The sequence below is a fragment of the Sus scrofa genome, chromosome 2 (assembly GCF_054392235.1).
Source record: "Sus scrofa isolate SSC_HxYL_T2T_F1_AM1 chromosome 2, Sscrofa_HxYL_maternal_Yorkshire_Landrace_v2.0, whole genome shotgun sequence".
Lineage (NCBI taxonomy): Eukaryota > Metazoa > Chordata > Mammalia > Artiodactyla > Suidae > Sus > Sus scrofa.
The window spans coordinates 89,654,716-89,671,197 of NC_139384.1; the positions used below are offsets into that span (position 1 = coordinate 89,654,716).

The following is a 16,482-nucleotide window of genomic DNA, read 5'->3' on the forward strand; positions in this document are numbered from 1 at the left end:
ATAGATGACAGTTTTTAAATCCATTCATCAGTCGTGGACATTTGGGTGGTTTCCACCTTTCAGCTCTTAGAAGTAGTGCCACCAGGAACATTTGCATACAAGTGTTTTACGGGCTTTTCAATTACTGCGGGAAATAATAAGACACAGCTGCACGTGTCACAACCTCTGTCATTTGAATCGTGCTGTGTGTAAATGCCACTTGGTCTCATCCACAGCAGCGGGTGGGAGAGATGCAAAGCCCAGTCGTGGCTGGCTGATGGGTACAGGTGCTGCCACTTTTGTTGGCCTTGCTGCCTCTACCTAGAGTGGAAGGAGATGCCAGCTGCTTTTCGGAGCCTGGGTTAAGAGCCCTCCAGGAAGCTCCTCAAAGCCAGCAGTAAACTTCTTGCCTTGGGTGGTCAGAGTCTGACATGAGGTGCAGTGTCCCTGAGAGACCCTGGCACCTGCTGTGGCCTGTGGCGGGACGAGGTGTCTAGATCAAGGTGGCTGCTGTCCTGCTCTGTTTACCACCTGCTGTGAGGGGCAATGTTCCCACTCCCCTTTCCTCCTGTAAATGTTCTCTGTGTCTTTAGCTTGGGAGTCCTACAGGTGGATAGTGGGGGGCCCAGGGCCCCCTAGACTGTTGGGAACCCCTCCCCGCCAGCTGTCTTCCCTCCTGCCAGGTCATTTCCCTTCCCAGCTGGGAGGGAACACGGCCAAAGGCTTGTCAGCAGGAGACCTCCGATGGGTTTTACATCTGACACATAGACCCTGTCACTAGCGGGGTTGGGACTTGCCTCTGGAGGGCCTTGGTCACTTCCTGTGCAGTCCCTGCCAGCCATGGGGCTGGTGAGGGTTCCTTGGCTGCCTGGGGGTCATGGATCCTGGCTCTAGGGTGGGCTCAGGTTCCACCTCCTGTCCGTCCCTGTCTGCGGGCAGGACCCAGTTCTCCCAGCCCCGCGGGTCCTGAGGAGGAAGAGCGCCCAGGACTGGGAGTAAGAAGCCTTGCCAGGCGCCGTTTCCTGGGGCCACTAGCGGTTGAGGATCAGGCTCCAGCTTCTGTATGAGAGGCCAGCCCTCCCCCTGGTGCTCCTTCTTACATCCCTGCTGGAAGGAGCTCCAGCCGCTCTAGCTCCTCAAATGCCACACTTGGGTTACTGCCCTGCCTGGCCTGGGCCCCACCTGCCCATGGAGCTGCCAAGGTCCTCCTCTGGGGCCCTCCCAGAGGGGCCTCCTGTCCTGCTTCTTGTATTTCAGAGGCAGCCAGAGGCTTCCCTGATTCCGTGGTTGGCGGCGGCCTTGCTGAGCCATCTAGAATTGGCTCCTGGCCTCCCCGTGTCTCCTGGGTGTCTTATGTGGCAATGCAGCTCTATTTCAGGGCCTGCGGGAGCCTTAGGATGGCTTCAGGGGTTGCCCTGAATTGAGGGGGTGGATCACAGCCCATAGTGGGGACGTGGCCGTGGAGGGAGAACCAGGCTCCGCGCTCACTCCTTTGTGACCGCAGGCCGGTGGCTTCACTTCTGGGAGCCTCCAGGGCCCCAAACATGAGGTTGGGAGTGAGGGCCAATCCAAGGAAGAGATGGGTTGGGGGTACAGCCTCAGGTCCCCTCCCATCGGATCCTGGGATGCCCAGCATCACCAGTCCAGGGCTGGAGGTTCACAATGGCTTCTTTTTTATTTTCCTGTCTATCTGAAGTCCAAGAATGCCTTGCATTGACGAGAACGGAATGCATAAATAAACCAAAGGAAGGGAATGGAAGTACCTTGTAATCCCATCAACATTTTACTGTGTGTTTTTCACATATATGCACATGTGCACAAACAGACAAAAAAAGACCCTGTTGTACATCTGTGACCATCCTTTGTTCACTCTCTGTATAAAATGGACATATTTCTGGATCGTTTAATGTTCTACCGTAATGTCTGTGGCCAGAGGCAGCAGAATCTATTTGGGAAATGCAGAGAGGCCAGCTCTCCAAGTTCCGGGAGACGTGGACCCAGGGGGGAGGGAGAGGATGAGGAGGGATCCCCCAAGGCCTCTGACTTGAGTGGGAGGGCGAGAGGCATGCTGGCCAGGAAGGAGGAGCAGCTTGGAGGAGGGTGGGTCACGGGGGCCATTTCCCGGGAGGGGTCTCGAGGGCAGTTGGAAGGGCAGGTTCTGTGTGCAGGAGCAGGGTCTGGGCAGAGCTCGAGCGGGAGCTCTCTGTGCAGAGGGCTGTGGGTGCCACTGCCTAGGGAGGAAGAGTACCAAAGGAGAGAAAGGCGGGAGGAGGAGGAGGGTGGCACTCTTTGGCCCTCTGCCACCCAGGAGACAGGTGGAGGAGGCAGTGGACACCTGAGACGGGGGCAGCTCCTCTGCTTATGGGTGAGAGAGATTCAAGAGGCTGGGGCTCAGCGAGGCAGGAGGCTCCCAGATGCAGTGTGTGCTGAGGTCCAGTGTCAGAGGGGGCGCTCTGTCAGAGCCAGGGTGCAGACGGTAGGTGGAAGTGAGGGGCTGGCAAGAGGCAAGGAAGTGGAGGAAAAGGGATGCATCGTGGGGATAGATGCTGTAGCAGGGGGAGATGGCCAGTCGAAGGGGACTTTTCCTTTTAGAAAGATTTCAATATACGTGTCTGCACGTAGTAGTCGCCTATGCACATCTGTATATGTGTGTTTGAATTCTGCCTCTTTGTACAGAGGACGTTTTTGGACACTTAAAATTTTTTTTATTTTATTTTTTATTGTGGTATAATTAACATACAACATGAGTTTCAGGGAGTACAGTATAATGTCTCGATTTTTGTATGTATTGCAAAATGATTATAAAAATAGGCTAGTTAACATCTGTCACCATACCTGGTTACATGCTCAGAGGATTTTAGTTGGCTTGTGTTTGGCCACAGATGAAGGGCAAGGCTCTAGGAGAGACGGAAAGTTTGAAGATAAGGAAGAGAATGGGTGTATCCGTCAGGAGTTATTCTGCAATTGTCAGAAATTAAAAGGAAATTGGCTTAAGGAAAGAAGACTTTATTGGTTAATAAAGCTGAAAAAAAAAAAAATCCAGGGTGTCCTAGCTTCAGATATGGCTGGATCCAGGTACCCAGATAAATGTTTTGTCCCTTACTTTCTCTAGCTCTTGGCTCTACTCCGTGTTGATTTAATTCATGTAGGGGGGAAATTAAAAAAAAAAAAAAAAAAAAAAAAAGGCAGGCAGCTGCCACATGTTCGCACAGCTTAATAATCCCAGGGGAAACAACTTTTCTTTTCTAATAGTTCCAGCATTATTTTCTGGATTTAATCGGATGGACCAATTTGTGGCAAGCCCTTATCTCTGAGCTGTGTTAGCTGTGCTTGGCTTGGCCTGGCCTGGGTGAGGTGGCCCTTCTCCCTCATGTAACCTGGAGGGTGGTGGTAGGGAATGGCTCCCAACAAACACAGGGCCCCAGGTCCCCAAGAAAGAGGTGGAGCAGGTGTTGGGAGGCCTAGATGGCTGGAGGAGGCAGTCGCTGGCCCACAGGATGGAAGGAGAGAGAAGCATGTGGAAGCAGATATGGGGCAGGAGGGAGATTCCTCTGTGGCCTCCTCTCACCCACTGGGCAGGGCAAGTGCACCGAGGTTGCTACCCAGGCTCTGCAGCTCTCCCAGGAGTTTGCTGGCCCTGGAAGGAGAGCATTAAGCTGGGGGAGGTTGACTGACCACTCACTGCCTTGGGAACCCTCAGGCTGGGCACCAAGAGTGGCCTGAATGCAGAAAAGCAAGCACCTGGGCCTGGCAGAGCAGTCCTCCTACCTCGGGAGCCAGAGATCAGGAATAATCAGGGCCGATCAGAAGTGGGGTACACTGAGTAGGAAGGTACTGGCCAGCAGAGAGCCGGGCAATGGTGCTGGGGACCAAGGCGTGACCACACTGCCCAGAGGAGGCTCACAGAAGCTGAACCTATCCTGCAGATACACTTTGTGTGGTTGCAAATGCGTGTGGCCTGTTGGTGAAAAGGGGGTTACGGCCCTGCTCAGCAGAGGGGTGGGGGTTTATTCTCAGGGATGAATGTGGGCTGGTGGCATGGGGGAGACAGGAGTGAAATCATTTTATTTTTTTTGCTTTTAATTTTTTGCTTTTTAGGGCCACACCCGCAGCATATGGAGGTTCGCAGGCTAGGGGTCGAATCAGAGCTACAGCTGCTGACCTACGCCACAGCCACAGCAATGTCAGATCCTTAACCCCCTGAGAGAGGCCAGGGATCGAACCCGCATCCTTACGGATCCTAGTCAGGTTCATTACCGCTGAGCTATGATGGGAATTCCATGGACATCATTTCAGATAATGGTAAGAAGCGTAGAAATTAGTAAGCAAATGATGAGACCAAGAGCAGTAACAGGGTGAGTGAGTGGATGTACATGTGTGACCCCTGTGCGTCACCAACACGTGTGTACCTGGGCACGTGTAAACGCATGCATACTTGATAGACGTGTGCACATGTGTAATGTGTGGGCGCGTGTGTGTGCATGTGGATGCATGTGTGCAAGTGCACATGTGGTGCACGGGGATGCATGGGGGAGGCACGTGGGAGTGCACACAAGTGTCCACACACATGTGCGTGGTGCCCTTGTATGTGTCACGGGCATAGCTGCCGGGCACTCACAGTCATGGCTGAGAACAACCTGTCCTCTTTCACAAGACCCCCTTCACAGCCAGAGGGAAACAGAAGGGAACTAACACGCAGCGGGGAGCAGAGACAACAGGGCAGGCATCCACCCTTTCCCCAGTGCACGGTCAGAGAAGGCTTTCTTGCCCAGTGGCGGCCGCTGTCCGTGGCCTGCTCCTTCGGGTTAGGGTCTGACCTTCCTGGATAGCCCTTCAGGCGTCTCCCCCAGGGGAGGCCAGGACTCAACCTCTCAGGGCCCAAGGGAGTGATATCAGTGCTCCTCTTGGCACTGGAGGCACAGTTGCCCTGGAGGACAGCCCCAGTCTGAGCCAAGGGGCTCCAGTGTTACCCGACCAGCAGCCAGGGCAGGTGCTACATGGAAATGATGCCAACTGCTGGGCTATGCCCCCCCCTGCGCCCCCTTACTGTTAAGTTTCAACAAGAGGGGCCCAGTATCTGCTGGAGCACCTACTGCATACCCTTGGTTTATGCCCGTCTCCCATATCTTGTTGATAAAAGCTTGAAGCAGCCTTAGTAGGCACATCCTCCAAAGAGGGTTTGTAGTGGGGCCACGTGGCTGTCCTGTCCCTGTCTGCCCCACGTCTCTCCCTCACCTCTGTCTCCTCCGCTCCCCATCTCCTGTCTGGCTCCCTCTCTGCCTCTGCTCCCTCTCCAGGCTTCAGTCTCATGCCATTTTAATGAGGGCTTGGCCTCTTGTGCGAGGAGGCTCAGCAGCGGTGCATTTAATTAATAATCTTACATTGCAGTTCTTCAGAGTAAACGCTGCCATTTTAGTCCTCACTAATTGGAAGAGGCTAGTTAAGCTCTGAGATGAATGGCCCTTTCTGCCAGGGATGTGTGAGCCCAGGATCTCTGTCGGGGTGGCCATGCCGGGCCAGGCACTGTGGGCCCCTGGGTGGGGCTCTGGGTTAGGAGGGCAGAAGGGCTGGCCTGACATGCCTGCATGGTCCACGGAGGGCTTTTTTGCTAGTGGCCGGGGCAGCCATCTGGCTTGGGATGAGCCTGCCTGAGACCTGGGGAAGGGCTTTCAGGTGGAGATCCTGCTGCGGGGGGATGGGGGGGGGATTGGGTTCCCTGTTGCCATTCCTTGTATGCCAGCTCCGTGCCACCCCTGGGCAAGGCCCCCAGGGACTCCAGAGGGTCTCAGTCTGCCCCTGCTTCCTGCTCACTGTGGCCCAGCACCTGCACCACTCTCCTCACCTGGCCAGGGTGTCCTGATAGCTGCTGGCCACATGGCAGGTCCTCAGCCAGATGCGTGCTGAGATGGATGTTTCTCCCGCAAACGTAAGCTCTGTGTTGCACTGGTGATGAGTGAAACATCCGTGACCCCAATGCTATGATGCTGTTGGTCACCTGTGGGTGGGCAGCAGTGGGGTGGCTGGTCTGCAGTAGGTGGGGGGCGGGGAGCTACACTCCAGGCCTCAAGATCCCCCCTAGACGTGGATGCACAGGCCACAATCCTGCAAGGTAAGACGTCTGGAGGCACCTCTGTCTGGAGGAGACAGGCCAAATGGACTGTGTACTGTGAGTTGAGCAGAGCAGTATCAGGGAGCGAGGTGGGGGCGCGTGCACAGAGTGGACATGGACAGACAGCTAGAAGCGGAAGGGAGGAGCAGATGGCAGGGTGACACACAGGAAAGTATGTTGCCTTAATACTCGTACAATTGATGCAAGAAAGTAAATGCGGTTTCTCTGTAATGATTGGGGCATGTGGTGTTGAATGCCAGCAGTGCTGCTGCAGAGTCCCAGGGCACGTGTCCACCCAGTGGTCATCGACGGCCGCAGAGCTCTTGGCTCTGGTCCAGGGCGTGAGATCCTGTTCTCTTCCCTCCAGACAGCTGGGTGGCAGCAGGGCGACATGAGAACAGTGGGGAGGGATGCCCACTCAGCTCCTTTGTGTCCCTGGGGTCTCCCTTCCCTGTGGACGAGGCTCACCGCAGACCGGTGTCATCCCCTCCCTGGACACCCCCCACCCAGCCCCCAGGCTGTGTCTCTCTCCCAGCCCCGGGCTGTGTCTCTCTCCTTCTGTGTGAAGCTGTGCTATGGGCTTCTGGGGTCTTTCATGCTCCGTCCCTGTTGTGTTGGTGACAGAAATTGGGGTCAGAAGTGCACCACCTGAGCAGGCTGGCCGCTTGGTGTGACACTGTGTTGTGATGTCAGCTGCTCTGCCAGCGGAGCCAGCCCTCGGGATCAAGGAGGGCTTCCGCCAGAGCCCTGGCATGGGCTTAGGAGGAGTTACTGGGAAGCCATCAGGAGGAAGGGAACCAAGGTGCTGGCGGGAAGGGCTGCTGGCTGGCTCCGCCGGCCCACAGGTGGCCTCCGGGCAGCGCTGGCGGGAAGGGCTGCGGCTCTGCTTTTGTCCTCATATTCCTGCCTTTGCGTGTTGCCGAGAAGTAGCTGGAATTTCTTCCTTCTCCTCCTTTCTTGGTTTCTTCCTTCCACTTTCCTTCCCACCATCCTTTCCTCCTTCCCCCTGCCCTCCCTTCATTCTTCTTTCCTTCTTTGTTCCCCACTCTATTCACCCACATTTCTCCATCCTGCCTTTGCCCAGGATGTGGACACCGAAGAGGCTGTCTTCTCCGGGAGCAGAGTTTCCTGGAGACAGTGTCAGGAGGGTCTGGAGTGCCATTCCAAGGAGTGAGGGGGTGTTCTGTGGGTGGGGAGCCCCTCAGGGACTTAGGCAGGAGCCTCAGATGCCCACAGTGAGGTGATTCCCCCGGCATCTTGGCTGGTGAAACTGAAACACCTCTGACTCAAACCCAACCAAAACCCACTTTAACCCACGTGTTTGTTTGTTTGTTTGTTTGTTTTTGTCTTTTGTCTTTTTGTTGTTGTTGTTGTTGTTGCTATTTCTTGGGCCGCTCCCGCGGCATATGGAGGTTCCCAGGCTAGGGGTTGAATCGGAGCTGGAGCCACCGGCCTACGCCAGAGCCACAGCAACGCGGGATCCGAGCCGTGTCTGCAACCTACACCACAGCTCACGGCAACGCCGGATCGTTAACCCACTGAGCAAGGGCAGGGACCGAACCCGCAACCTCATGGTTCCTAGTCGGATTCGTTAACCACTGCGCCACGACGGGAACTCCTGTTTGTTTTTTTAAATTAGTATCACTCACCTGGTGTCTGGACTTACGGAGGCTCAGATTCTCTGTGTCTCAGTGCAGAAGGAATTCAATGAGAGACAGAGTGATAGGCAAGAACTAGATTTATTAAGACAGAAAGCTTGTGAGAGATACGAGTAGGCTGGCGAGAAGGCTCTGCCCCAAGGATTAGATGGGCTACGGTTTTATGACCCAAGGAAAGTGGAGGAGGGAAAAGCCACCTTCTTCCTTGAACTTTGAGTAGATGTCAGGCTTGCATCACTAGCTCCTCCTTCGCGTCTGGTAAGAGAGCATTTGATCCTACGAGCGCAAACCTGGACTGTCGTGGTGCTTATTCCCATCAGCAGGAGGGTGGTGACATAGGCTGAAATACATTGACTCATCTCAGGTTTCTGTATCATGAGGGTCTCCTGCTTTGGAATGTCACCTTTCCCTTAAACTCCTGTCCTTGGTCTTAAGGATCATTCTCTGGCTGAACTTGAAGGCGGGCTGCATTTTTATCTTTCACTTGATGGCCTGAGGCGTATCTCATGCTTTTATTTATGGTTTTATAGTTGAGCAAGCCTGTTTCGTTCCGTGATATTCTGATGGCTTTCTTGAGTGATTAGTAACTTGCAGGGGTTTCCCAAAGTTCCCTAGGTTATCCTCTCTATCCGTGGTCCCCTACGGGGACTCCTACAACTACCTGTGTAACTCTCCTACTTGGTTCCTATCACTGGGACTCCCTGCGATGTCCCTGTCCCCACCCCCCACCCCTGTAACACCCTCCCGCCATGAGATCTTTTTCTTGAATCCTTTGCAAACTTTGCTTCCTGGTGCTCCTCTCTTGTCTGTCGCCCAGGGTCCATATTCCCCCATCCTGGAGTTTCAGGTCTGAAGACACTTTCCTCTGTATTGATCTGCTTTTTCTCTCTGGGAACTGTCAGAACTTTCTCTTTGTCTTTGATGTTCTTGGGTTTCATGCTAATGTGCCAAAGTGAGTTTTTTCTCTTAGATATATCTTGATCAGCTCTCTGTGTATCCATTTCATCTTTCATCTAACTTTGGGAAGTTCTTGGCCTTTGTTTTTTCTTTCTCCCCACCCCCTTTTCTCCTCCTGGGGTCCGTCCACCTTAGTTAACGCTCCTCACACCCCACTCCTTGATGCCTGAGCATTGAGTGAGCGCCCCCACTGCACCCCTCAGCTCCTGAGGTGGTTATTTGGCTCCTTTGCCCTGCTATTCAACTCAGCGACTGGATCTTTTCTGTTAGCACAAGTTCCTGTGCCAAACGCACAATGAGGCCAAACAAGATGAAACAGTGGAGTTTGGAGCCGAGAAAGCTTTATTGCAGGGTGGCTCATGCCCCCCCTACCCCAAAAAAGCCTGAACTCTCTGAACCAAAATTGTAAAGCATTCTTTTTCTTTTTGTCTTTTAGGGCCGCACCCACAGCACATGAAGGTTCCCAGGCTACGGGTCTAATTGGAGCTGTAGCTGCCAGCCTACGCCAGAGCCAAAGCAACGCGGGATCCGAGCCACGTCTGTGACCTACACCACAGCTCAAGGCAACGCCAGATCCTTAACCCACTGATCGAGGCCAGGGATCAAACCTGCGTCCTCATGGATGCTAGTCATATTCATTTCCACTGAGTCCAGATAGGAACTCCTGTAAAGCATTCTTTTTATTATTATTATTATTTTTTATTACCCAAATGAATTTCTGTAAAGCATTCTTAAAAGCCAGGGGAGAGTTGGGGTCACAGGGTAAGTGACCAGCTTGAGCACGGTTCTCCAATTGTCACAGGGGTTAACGTTATCAATCCTTAGGCTCTCCTGGGGGCTACGTGCCCATGGTCATCCAGTAGTTAAACATCTTCCATTGGGGTGGGGTGGTTGAATTTTCACATTTGTAAAATGACTCAGGAAAGGCACATCAGATACTGTTATTTAGGTACTTCAGAGAGGAGCCAAGGCAGAGGAGAGAGAGGAAGGGCCAGGCCTGGGAAGCTGCATAGAGTCCTGCCTGGTTACATTTCCAATTATAAACAACCAGGTTTTTGGTAGCTGCTCCTTCCTGCTCTGAGGTCCCAATGTTGTTCCTTATCTCTCTGAGGATTCGCATTATCTTTATGTCAATTCCGTAGGCTGTTCTGGGTATCCTTGTCTTTTTAAAGCACAAGTGTGGCTCAGATGTGACTTCTGATTCCCCAGGGAGTGTAACTGAGGCTGGTTACATGGGTGGAGGGCTCACGTTCCTCCTAGTAGGTGGGACAAGGGCGGTGGGGAGGCAGTTCCCTGGAGCTGGCTTCTTCCCACCCCTGAGTGCACCTCCTGACCCCAGCATGCATTTCTGGACCCATGATCCCGGCTCCCTGGGTTGACGATGGTGGGAAATTGATGCGCGTTGGGGACACCCCCACTTTACCCATGGGAGTGCATTCAGCTGGCCCCAGGACCTTAACATGACCCTCACACAGCAATGGGGGTATCAGTGCATTCTAGAAGGTGGGGTATTTGGTCTTGTCTATGGTTGCCTTGTGATGTGCGTCTTGGAAAGAGCCCTCTGGCCTGGGGTAGAGGCAGTGCCGCATGGGCAGGACCTGCATTGAGGCCCTTGGAGGAACAGCAGAGAGCTGTGAGGCTTGTGCTGAGGCAGGGACAGGGTGGCAGATACTTCAGAAGGGAAGGAGCTGGGCCTTGGGGACAGGTGTGGGAAGGAGGGGGAATCCAGGACTACGTCTGGCTCCTGGCTTTTGAGATGGGCGCGGGGCATGAGGCTGACCGTGATTAGGCTCCTGGGGAGGGGAGGAGCAGGGTGGAAAGGGCTGGAGGTACCTGGGGCCGTGCTGAAGCGGTGTCCTGTGTTCCTCTGGCTCCCGATTGGCCCTTGCCCAGGGAGATGTGGGGACCCCCCCCACCAAGCTGGGGAGGATTGTCTGGCACAGAGGCTAAGACAGGACACGCCAGGGGTACAGAGCCCCCCTCAAGAGCAGGGGGTTGGATTCTGGCTGGAGGTGACCTGGTGGGCACGCTGGCCTCCTCAGACCTCATTCCCTTATCTGTGAAATGGGGCCATAGTCCAGTGGGGACATGGCAGAGTACACGCCACGAGAGGAGGCTACAGAGGGGCGAGCAGGCAGGAGGGCTTCTGAGCCCACGGGGCTCTGAGTAGAGCCTGGGGGATTTACTACTCTTGTTACCAAAGGGAAGGGAAAACAGTGTCTGTTCCGGCCACGGTGTGGGAGGAGGAGCAGCCTCGTCCCGTCCCTGCCCAGCTCCCTGCACTCCCCCCACCGCCCGCGCTCACTTAGCTCAGAGCTGGCGCCCACCCAGCTCCAAGTGAGACGTGGCAGCCAGGAGGCTGAGGCCCAGCCAAGCCCCAGATGGCTGGCGAGCGGTGCTTCCCGAGCGCGGAGCGAGACAAGGACGGGGGCCGACCTGGTGGGGAGGAGACAGGAAGGGGCCCGGAGCCCAGGAAGTACCATCCCTGGGCCTGGCTCTGGCACAGCCCTGCCTGCTCCGAGTGGGTGCAGAAGCACGGCACTCAGGGGTGAGCCTTGGGGGCCGGTGTGTGTGTGGCGGGGGGAGTGCAGGGAGCCCCATCATGTTCTGGTCGGGAACCCCTGCTCCCAGATCTGACACCCTGGCTCCGGTCAGGGATCCCTCTGATTCCCCCTCTGGCTCTGTGAGGTGCACGGGTGTTTGTGTGTGTGTGTGTGTGTGTGTGTGTGTGCGTGGATGCGAGGGTACATGCAAGTGTGAGAATTCATTTTGAGTCTGTGTGTTGTGTGTATGAATGTGTGTACATGTGTGGGCGTGAATGGGTGTGAGGATACATGGAAGTGTGAGAATGCATTTAAGTCTGTGTGTGTGTCTTGCATATGCGTGTATGCATGTGTGGGTGTGTGTGTCTGAGAATGCAGTGTGAGTTGCGTGAGTATATGAGAGAGTGTCTGGGGCTGTGCATGCCTGTGAATGAGTGTGTGCATGTGTGTGTACCGCTTCCATTCCCGAGAAGGGAGCCCCCGAGGGTTTCAGGCTGTTGGCTCTGGCAGTTACCATGATGTCTTTGAATACTCTTCTAGGGCTTTTTCTTGATGTGTCAGGTTTTGACATTTTCTATTGATTTCCTGCCACGGAAGATGAGGATTAGCTCCCTGACCACTCTGCTGCCCCTCCCCTGCCCCGATCTTCTAGAATAGTTCTGTCACCACGTTTAGTCCATATCGAGGTTCCTTCTTTTATCAATTTTCTTTTCTCTTTTTTGGCCACCCTGTGGCATGTGGAGTTCCCAGGCCAGGGATCAGATCTGAGCTGCAGTTGCAACCACACTGCAGCTGCAGCAACACGGGATCCTTTAACCCACTGTGCCGGGCCGGGGATCGACCCTACATCCTGGTGCTTCAGAGACACTGTCAATCCTATTGTGCCTCAGTGGGAACTCCTTTATCAGTTTTGTGATGTAACAAATTACCACCAGGTTACTGGTTTAAACAACAGAAATGGATTCTCTCCCAGTTCTAGAGATGGAAATCAGGGTGTTGGCAGGGCTGTGCTCTCACCCGCAGCTCCAGGGGAGATGCTGTTTCTTTTTTCTTTTTCTTTTTGTCTTTTGTCTTTTTAGGGCTGCACCTGTGGCATATGGAGGTTCCCAGGCCAGGGGTCTAATTGGAGCTGTAGCCGCTGGCCTATGCCACAGCCACAGTAATGCCAGATCCGAGCCATGTCTGCGACCTACACCACAGTTTACGGCAACACCAGATCCTTAACCCATTGATCAAGGCAGGGATCAAACCTGAAACCTCATGGTTCCTAGTTGGATTCGTTTCTGCTGCACCATGACGGGAACTCCAAGACTCTGTTTCTTACCTCTTCAGGGCCTGGTGGCTTCTGGCATCCCCTGGCTTGTGGCCACATCACTCCTGTCTTCAAGGCCAGCATCTTCAGTCTCTGTCTCTGCTGTCTTCACACGGCCCCCTCCGTGTGTCTGTCTGATCTCCCTCTGCTTCCCTCTTATAAGGAAATGGGCCTGTGATTGCACTTAGGGTTGTGCTGATAATTTAGGATTGTCTTCCACCTCCAGATCCTTAGTGTAATTGCAGAGCTTTTTTTGTCATAGGAGGTAATAACCCTGACAGGTCTGGGACATTACGATGGGGGCACATCTTTGGAGCCGATCACACCCTGTGGCCTTAAATGCTGTATTTGCATCTTTGCCCCTTGTGGCATCAGCCCAGGCCAGGGGGTCTGGAGACCTGTGATGGGGACCCCAGTGCCCACTCTGTCCCCTCCCCGCTTCTGGCCTCTCTGCCTTCCCTTCTGCAGGGCAAGGTGCCCACTCTTCACATGCTTCTCCGTGGCTGGGCCTTCGTGGACAGGTTTACTGTGATTCTCCGCGTGCGCAGCCGGCCGACCCTGGCCACTCGCTGTGCCTCTGAGCAGGGCCTGCGCCCGCCCCTGGGTTACTAAGAGCCTTGAGAGCCCTCGGAAAGGGGCTGGGCTTGCAGCCCGGCTCAGGACAGTGCAGAATCAGGCCTTTCCAAGGGCGTGTTCAGCCAGAGGTCAGCTCCTCCTGGGCCAGGAGGGCCGGGCCCCGAGCGGAAGCAGAGATGGCTGTCCTGATTGGCGGGTGGGGGAGGATCAGCATCTGAGCCAACATCTGTTGAACATACGTATCTTGCCCTTATATAATCTGGTTTGGAGAGTGGTTTAGAACAGTTGTTTCCTGTTGTCTTTGAGATGGTGAACGGCAAGCACTGCTCCTGCCCTCAGGGGGGGTCCTTGGCCCTACCCCAGAGTGGAAGAGAGGGGCCAGAGGCTGGCAGGAATGCGCTAGCAGGTGGGTGACAGCGGGCTGGGGTGGGTGGGTGACTTGGTCCCAGGTGCTGTGTGCTGGGGTGGGCAGCCTGTCCGGGACAGAGCCTCTCTGACCCCACAGTGTGGCCTCTATGTGGCGCGGTGGCTCTCTCACCATCACCCGGAGGCCGACCAAGGCCCTGGAGCTCTTGCTTCTCCAGGGGTTCCCAGCAGCCTCTCCTTGGTCGTCCAGCCTTTGCCAGGCCGAGAGAGTCCTCTCATTTTTATCTCCAGGGAAAGTGAGGCTTGTGGATCAGGAAGAGCTTCACTACCCAGGCCATACAGTGGTGAGGCTGCGGGGAGGTTCAGCAGCCCAGGCTCCTCCAGGGGCCCTCTGCTCATCTTTGAGGGGCCCTGGCGGGTGTAGAGCAGCACATCCCAGACTTATTTTAAATTGACTTTTATTTTTTAAAATAAAAATTGTATATATTTAAAGTATGCATGATGATTCGATATACATGCACGATGAAATAATTACGACAGTTGTCATACAGATGGATGGATAAAGAATTATTTTATATATATATGATATATATATATATATATAGACACACATACACATAATGGAATATTGTTTGATCTTCAAAAAGGAGATTCTGCCATTTGTGATAATGTGGATGAAACTGGAAGACATTATACTAAGTGAAACAAGCCAGACAGAGAAAGGAAAATACTACATGCTCTCACTGATAATGTGGAATCTAAAAAAAGTCAAATACATAGAAGCAGATAGTAGAAGGGTGGTTACCAGGGGCTGGGGTTTGCGGGAAATGGGGAGACGTTGGTCAGAGGTACAAAGCTGCACTTAACGCAGGAAAGATAAGTCCAGAGACCTAAGTTACAGCATGTACATCATTGCTAATAACACTGTGCTGAGTAGTGGAAGGTGGCTAAGAAAGTAGGTTTCAGGTGCTCTCCCAGCACCCATGCATGCACATACACACGCACACAACTATGTCCTAGACTTTAATAAGCATCAGATCACCTGGGAACTTGCAACCACGCAGCTTCTGATCAGGCAGGTCTGGAGTGGTCCTGGGATTCCTCCTTTCTAACAAGCTCCCAGGTGACACATTGGGTCTGGGCTGCTGACACACCCACTGGGCTTTGCCTGCACCCCCCCCCACCCCCACCAAGGAGGCAGCACTGCTCTGGGAGGGCTCGAGGCTTCATACCCTCCCTCCCCATCCGTGTGCGTTTTGGGAGAATGTATTCTGTGAATACAGTTTTAAAGAATTCCTCCAAAGTATTTGTCCAGAGAAGGAAAATGTGACCTATTGCATGTGGCCATCATATTGCAGGGATTCCCCACGGCCCCTTGCCCACCTTCACCCTTGCTCCGGGAGCAGTGGTGGCTGCCCTGTGTCCCCCTTCTGCCTGCCCGCGGGGCTCCGCAGCTCCCCTTCCAGCTGGCACACTTGACCTTTCCAGCTGGCATTTCAAGTGCTCTCTCCCGGCACCGCTGACTTCTGCGGATCCCTGAGGCGGTCATTTGTCAGATGGTCCCGGAGCCTCCCGACATCCCCTCGGATTCTCCTGCTGCTAAGACAGTCAACGTCAGACAACTCCCCGCGCCTGTGTTCCCATTGGCAGGCAAGCAACCTGAATGTTTTATAAACCGGAGAGAAAGCAGAGCACCAGAATGCCCAGCATAAACTTTGCTTTTACACTTCCTCTTACCTATGCCCTGCTCACACCAGAAGCTGGTGACCTTGGCCCACTGTGTGAGATGATGACCTTGAGAAGGAAGCCCCAGGCTAGCAGGGGAAATGGAGGCTCCAAAGGGAAGCAACTGTGGGAAGCGACTTGCCCGTATTTGTAGGCGCCAGGCATTGGTCTGGGGGCTGTGGGTCCAACAAGGAAAACGCCACTCTCCTGAGATCTTCTGGTTGGAAGAGAGACAGTGGCCCAATAAAGACCCCACATGTGGCTTATGGGGAAGTAGTGTTAGGAAAAAAATAGAACAGCATGGTAGGATAGAGTGCGACAGAGAAGGGGCACTTACAGCCAAGGTCCTCCTCTCGGAGACATTTGAGTGGAGACCTGGAATTCCAGGTGGAAGGGACAGCAGGTGTAAAGGCCCTGGGGCAGGAACTAAGTCGAAGTGTGCCAAGGACAGAAGGAAGCTATTTGTGGCAGGAACTCCGAGTGAAGGAGAAGTCAGTGACAGGGCAGTCACGTTGTGGGAAGCCTCTGGAGGGCTTGGGGACGGTCTGATTCATGTTTCAGAGATTCTGTTGGGCAACTGTGTGGAGAATGGAGGTCATGAGGGCTCAGTGTGCTCTGGCTGCCAGCCTGGAATAGTCCCTGGCCCTGTCAGCAAACAGTGCAGCCTCGCCCGGGAAGCCCCTGCAGATTGGTGGGCTCCAGGACGGGGCTTCTTAAGCTGTTGAGCCCTTACGGGCAGAGCTTTGGCTGTGCCACAGAGCTGTGCTCGCATGATGAGCAGTGCCCACCTGGGGCTGGCTGGGTGCTGGGACCCTGGGATGGCCAATGGGCTCCGTGGAGGGTAGCGTTGCCCTCATAGCACCTGCTGGGATGGACAGCAGTGCACAGCAGGGATGGGTGACCTGGGGGCGGGGATGCAGTGTGGGCACCAGTGTTTGCCTCATGCTGGTGAGTGGGGGTTTGGACTAAACTCAGGCTGGCTGGCTCCTGGCTCATCTCAGGTTTCACCTCCCATGGCTGCCCCATTTCATCCTCTTCTGGGTACTGGGCTCACTCACCAGCCTGAGGACTCAGGCCCAGGGTTGAAGCTCCTGGGCATTTAAAGGGGTGGGACTGGCTTCCTGGGGGGGGGGCTCTTTAGCTTATCCCCCACCTGGCACCTGGCTGACCCCCATCTCCCTCAGGGCCCTTTGCCCAGCTCTGCTCCCCAAGCCTCCAGGTTCCTAGATCCTATTGGGCCTTGTCCCAGAACAAGTG

General features: G+C 54.5%; 1 protein-coding gene across 4 annotated transcripts in view; it reads left to right on the forward strand.

The window, feature by feature from the left end:
- ADAMTS2 (ADAM metallopeptidase with thrombospondin type 1 motif 2) overlaps positions 1 to 16,482 on the forward strand; it is a 223,945-nt gene that overhangs the window by 23,166 nt on the left and 184,297 nt on the right. Inside the window, exon 1 of one of the 4 annotated variants that reach the window (XM_003123651.7) lies at positions 13,413 to 13,540. The exons of the other annotated variants lie outside the window; for them this stretch is intronic. The gene's annotated coding sequence lies outside the window, so the exon portion shown is untranslated. Of the gene's footprint in view, positions 1 to 13,412; positions 13,541 to 16,482 lie in introns of those variants that run through there. 4 annotated transcript variants of the gene reach the window in all.